Source organism: Haplochromis burtoni, unplaced genomic scaffold (assembly GCF_018398535.1).
Source record: "Haplochromis burtoni strain Fernald_Lab_line unplaced genomic scaffold, NCSU_Asbu1 Contig_319, whole genome shotgun sequence".
NCBI classification, from domain to species: Eukaryota; Metazoa; Chordata; class Actinopteri; order Cichliformes; family Cichlidae; genus Haplochromis; species Haplochromis burtoni.
This window is the reverse complement of record NW_024582680.1, coordinates 76376-82375: the sequence shown is the minus strand read 5'-3', so window position 1 is coordinate 82375 and position 6000 is coordinate 76376. Positions and strand designations below refer to the sequence as shown.

At 41.7% G+C, this 6000-nt stretch overlaps 1 protein-coding gene across 4 annotated transcripts in view; it reads right to left on the bottom strand.

Annotated features, from left to right (window-relative positions):
• Nucleotides 1–6000, bottom strand: part of htr2cl1 (5-hydroxytryptamine (serotonin) receptor 2C, G protein-coupled-like 1) — a 161547-nt gene that overhangs the window by 103921 nt on the left and 51626 nt on the right. The window lies entirely within an intron of this gene.

Here is a 6000-nt window from a genome sequence, read left to right as displayed (position 1 = left end):
CTGCCACAAAAAATCATAATGAGACCGCAGGGGAAGTGTAAACTTAGCACATAGAACATGGAAACAAGACTTTCAAAATAAACAGGAAACATGACGGGATGCAGACAAGAAACATACTTGACAAATGAACCATGCAGACATGAAACATGACAGCTTAAGACATGAGCCAACAAGAAAGACTTAACCACAGGGGGCGAAGACACAAATGGCTTTAACAAGCAAAGAACAAAAACTAAAACAATCTAGGAGCTAATATCTAAATGAACTTAACATAAACAATGAATGACAAAATACAAGGAAACTCAGATCCTAATAAATAATAGCAACAACCAGAACTTAACATATCTTCAATAACATAAGTCAACAATACAAACTGAACCCAAAATGCTGGATCACAGACCCAGCCCGTGACAAAGATGTCCTGGGGATCCATGTCCCCAGTGTACTGGGTAGGGGTAATCCAAAGGCCATAAACCTGTTGTAGCACTACAGTGACTGCATCATCATCATGAATAGCTTACGGTGATAATTAAGGAGATTAGCTTGTCCTTTTGGCTGCGTTAGCACCACAGATAGTGTTGGACAGCCTGATTGCACAAGGCATAAATTTAAGAACTTGGGTTACTCAGAGTTTATTCCCAAAAGTCCTCAGATAGGACTGCTCATGCTCATGGTCTCAGCTGGTACTTAAACACAGTGGCAGCGGCTACAAATACCAGTGTTGGGGTTTGAGACAGTCCCACTCCCACTGCAGCGTCAGCTTTCTGGGTGGAAAAAAAGCTTAATAATCACTATTAATGGAAGGGAAGCGTCAAAGTACTTTGTGATGCACTTTGTTCCTCGGTTGGCCAAAAAGCCACCACAAATGTAAAGGAAGATGCAGCAATTGCAATGCCAGAACTACCCTCAGCCAGAGTGTTGTGACCCAGTCATTAAAAATCAGTGCATCAGATGCTGCTCTAGAAGAAATAGGTACAATTTACAGAAAATGACTGTCTCAAGTGCTTTAAGCCTTAATTGAGCTGAGTGAGTGAGAAGTGAAGTGGCTCTGCACTAAGCGAGCGAATTGGCTTCTTGGTGATGAGCGTGATGCCGTCAAAGTGGCAGCATACGGGCAAAGCAGGCAAACATAGAGATGCAGCGTGGTGCAGGAAGGATTAGTAGAGCTTGAAAGGTCCTGCTCGTGCAAAAATAAAAGTTCCCAGTTCCCTGGCAACAACGGGAAAGTACAGTTTCCTGTCATTCACTACCAAGAACTGAACCTTCAGCAACCAAACCTCTGCAGAAGCAAACTCTCCATATGTGTAAGCCGACTTCAAAAGAGCATCCTAACTTTTATGAGTAAGGTTGTTTTTTTTCACTGGACTTTTACTTTTCAGTTTTTTTCTTTCTTCCTACTTGGTCTTGACGTATCGTTTATTCTTCTGTTCTTATTGTTTTGACAGTCACCATATGTGAAGCTAGTAAGGATATAAAGCTGCCATGTTGCATGCAGATATATGTGGAAGAGACTGTCATGAGTCATGAGTAAATTAATGCACATCTGCATTCACTCATTGTGATACAACTCTGTGATTCAGATCAATCTTTTTCCTGTGCACGTTCTTCCTTCCACCAGCATCTTTCCCCACACAGGTATACATCATCGTCCTGCAGTATATTAACTCCAGCTCTTCCACCCACTCTCTGTTAAATTTTTCCATTAAGTGTAGCAGTAATAACAACTACTTTTTTCTCTGTGGTTTCCAAACTCTCTGCACTCCAGAATCCCGCGTGTGCCAGCCAGTCAGCTTTCTGCAAAGTCCTGCCAATCAGCTCCTCGCCTTTGTGAACCCGCCGGTCCACTCTGCACCTGCTCCTTCAGCGTCTGCCACACATCTCCTCGAACACACACCGCTCACACTTTATGGGTTCTTTTCATCACTACATGTTGCTGTTTGAAGCCTGAGAATGTGATTAATTTAATGTAGAAAAACAACTAAAGGATTTTGTAAAAAAGCATTAAAACACAAAGTCAGTTAAACTTCTGAGATGTCAATCTGTCCGCTTAGGAAAGATAACCTGCGGCATATTCAGGTTGCAAAGTAGCATCCTGTGTCAAGAGTGTGGAGGAGACACCATCCTAAGGCTCAGGATCTGCTGCTGTGTGTGAGGAGGAATAGGAGGCGCGCCCCGAGAGACGTGCAAAACGAGCACCAGCGGGTTACTCGTCGGGCACAGACTCCATGCGGTCCTGACGTCCATTAGTGGGACGTCTGCTCACATACCCAGCACCGTGTGGCATTCACCAACACAAAGGAGGACATGCCTCCCCACACCGTCACTGACCTACTGCCAAACCCGTCATGCTGGATGATGTTGCAGGCGGCTTAACAATCGCCACGGTTTCTCCAGACTCTTTCATGTCTGTCACAAGTGCTCAGCGTGAACCTGCTCTCATCTGTGAAGAGAGCCGAGCTCTGATGGCGGGCCTGCCACGTCTGGTGTTCTGTGGTGAAGGCATTTTGCAGAGCACAGCAGCCATGGAAGGAATTTGGCTTGAAAGGACAACTTAAATCTCCACATTTTGACTTTTTTCTTTTCAAAACAGTATTTCTACTTTTTTACGCTCTAAATAGTGAGTCTAGTGTAATTTCAAAATTTCAAAATGAACAATAATATATGTTTTTTTCTTAATGTGGCCCTAATTCTCCTCTGTAGCGTTAGGAATAGGCAAATTCAAAAATATTTTTGACGCACGAAATATTTCCACAAATTTTATACGTTTGGTGTGTAGAGGCCTTAACTCACGTTTAATCTGTAACAATCAAAAAGCTGCACGTCAAACTAAAAGGAAATTAACATTAAATGAAGTGAAAGTAGCTTAACTAGACAGAGGCGCACTCTTGCAGAGGTAATCTGTGTAAAAGCAGTGTGTAAGTCCCTTGGGGAAGTTCACCGACTCACACACTTTTTTTATCAGATGGATTCACACTTCATTATGGCTGATCCCTGCAGCCACACACATACACACACATGTTGTCCCTGCAGCTACAGTGAAGAGGTCATTACACTCGGTAGCTCTACTGCATCAACAAAACAAATCGATTCTGGCTTTAGGATCAAAGACATTGTGAAAGCACGTGCGTCTTTATGTGTGTAACGGAGAAAAACGGCAGAAAGTGGGACATGAACACATGCGGAGATCCATCATGAGAAGTAATCTGACCTTGGTGCTCTTTTGGAGAAGAGAAGAGGGGAGCGGAGTGCCAGAGAGACTAATTAACTTGAGAGACACGGCCTTTTTCTCCTCCTCCTCAACAGAGAACATGCATGTGTTTAGTATATATGTGTATTTTGTACTGATATCAGGGCACAGTCATCACTGACAGATGGGCACATGACACAATGTCTCATCATCACATGAGAGCTGCAGCATGAGAGGTAGTGAGGAAGGAAAACAGACACTCAGACTCTCTGACTTGTTCAAACACCAACTAAAAATACTCTAAAATGTCAGGGTATGCATCTCTGACTTCTGTCTCTGTAAAAACCAATTTTACGTGTCAGAAGAAGGTAAGTTTTTTGAGGAGGCTGGTCGCTCTAAGGTAGGAAGTGCTTTTTGGTTAGAATTGGAGCATCTTTTTTTAAACCCCCAAATTTAAATATTACAGGAAAACCAGAAGTCCTTAAGTCAGGAGAATGAGAGTCAGGCATAATTCAACACAGTTTACCAAGAAATGCAAAACTTGTTTAGTCTGCAGTGGCTTTATGGATCTGTGGTACTTGCACTTGATGCATAATTAAGGCAAACTAATAAAACTGAAAAGTGGTGGTAATATGTAGTCTCATTAACCCTTCAAAGCTACAAACATACATGCAATATTACTGAAAGTTATTGAAGTTACACTCATAAAGCCAGTTTTTCTTTGCACGGAAATTCAATTCAGTTTTCATTTTCAGTCATATGGCGCCAAATCACAACAACAGTCACCTCAAAGCACTTTGTATTATAAGGTAAAGGTCCTGCAATAATAGACATAATAACAATAATAATATTAATAACAGTCAGTAGAATCCTAAGACTCTTAAAACAAACATTTCGTGAAATGTAACAGCAATATGTGTCGTGGATTAATGCCAACAAGAGCAAAACAAGCATTAGCTGACTGTGCAGCCACAACATAACGTGACCAGGGTTTAATATTAAAGTGTACTGATTTTTTGAAAAGTGCAAATATACATCTTAATACATTATATAAGGGAGAAACAGAGCTTTTACAATACAAGGAGCTTGAAAGTCAAGTCAATGGCCACCTTTATCCTTCAACACAGTCTGAACTCTCTCAGGCAGCTTTCTTGTCATTTCTTTAAGTAGGAATAGTTCTCCAGGCTTCTTAAAGGACATTCAAAGCTCTTCTTTGGATGTTGGCTGCATTTAGATGATCCCACACTGCTTCAATAATGTTGAGGTTCTAGATCTGGGGAGGCCGATCCATGACTGATAGTGTTTCACTGTGTGATTTTCTGGCCATGTCTTTACTACACTGACAGCATGCTTGGGATCATTGTCATGCCGTAAAAATGAAATTATTAAATTTTTTTAGGATGTTATTGCATTGTGAATCAAAATCTGACTGTACTGTTTTCATAATTCCATTAATTTTAACACGACCTCCAACACAACTGACTGAACCTGAGCCTCAAACCATGACAGTGCCTGCACCGTATTTTACAGATGGCTGTGGACGCTCACCGTTGCCCTCCTGACCTTCTCTACAGTATTGATGATGATTTGAATCAAACCTTTCACTCCATCAGACCTTTGGTGATGGATCGCCTGAAAGAACTGGCGCTTATCGATGCCTATGTCAGCTCTGTGCAGGAATATTTCCCCCCTTTTAAAAAACATTTAAAGAAATGGGAACGTGTGCTTATGCAACAGGCTGCTAGTAACAAAGTGTTTAAAGATACAATTGAAAAATTGTTCTTTTCTAAGTTTTTGTTCTATGTAGACACACCACTGGTTAATCCCTGAGTCAACATTATTCCCAAGATGGTTAAGTACAAGGACTGGACTGAAAATGAGTGAAAATGAACCAAAAAAACTTTCAACAACCTTCAAAAAACTTGGAGAACTATTGCTCACTTTAAAAGTTACTAAAGTGGAAAGGGATCATCCGGCTTGTTACTAACACTTTTTTCAAAAAGCCAAGATACCTGATGGTAGGAGGTCGCATTAGTGCCTATGAAATTGGCATCTTGCACATCTGGAAAGGCTGCATCAGTCCTGAAAGCTATACACAGATTTTCAAACATCTGCTCCTATCCAGAAATCTACTTCCGGGAAGGCCTTCAATATCCAGAAGGCAATACTACACTGGATCTAATACAACAGCATTTGTTCCCTCATGAAAGAAAAATGTTAGAAAGACCCAGGACTGTTGACCAGTTAGAAAACTATTAGAGAAGAGTGGAGCCAACATGCCTCCCAAAAGCCAAACAACTGGTCTCCTCATGACCAGGGAAACGTAAGTAATTAAATTCCTTTAGTTCATTGTTTCATTAGAGAAACTTTGCACTGATTACAAAGCCATTCTACTACTCCTTATCTTAAACCAGGCCCTTGGTAACTAGGGGATTATGCCGGTAAGGGTCTCTCATGCCGTGGCATCAAAATGTGGGTGTGGTTTTTCCGAATGACAGACACCGAAATGTCACAGAGAAAGTGTAGTGCACACCCACTTATCAAATATCAGCAGACACCACTTTGCTAACTAGCACACACTCCAGCAGAAGAACAAACCACTGAGCTAATTAATGTGAAGTCGTCAAAGTTGGATGAAAGCTGCAACTTTCCCAAAGTGAAAGACAGCCTGAGAGCAACAGGGAGAGGGCGATTTGTGTGTGTGCGTTTGTGTGTGTGCGCAGTCCCCTTAAATAGACTCTATCAGATGCAGCGGGAGACGAGAGGAGACAGAGGTGAAAAAGACGGAGGAAGCGAGGGGAAATCAGGCATCC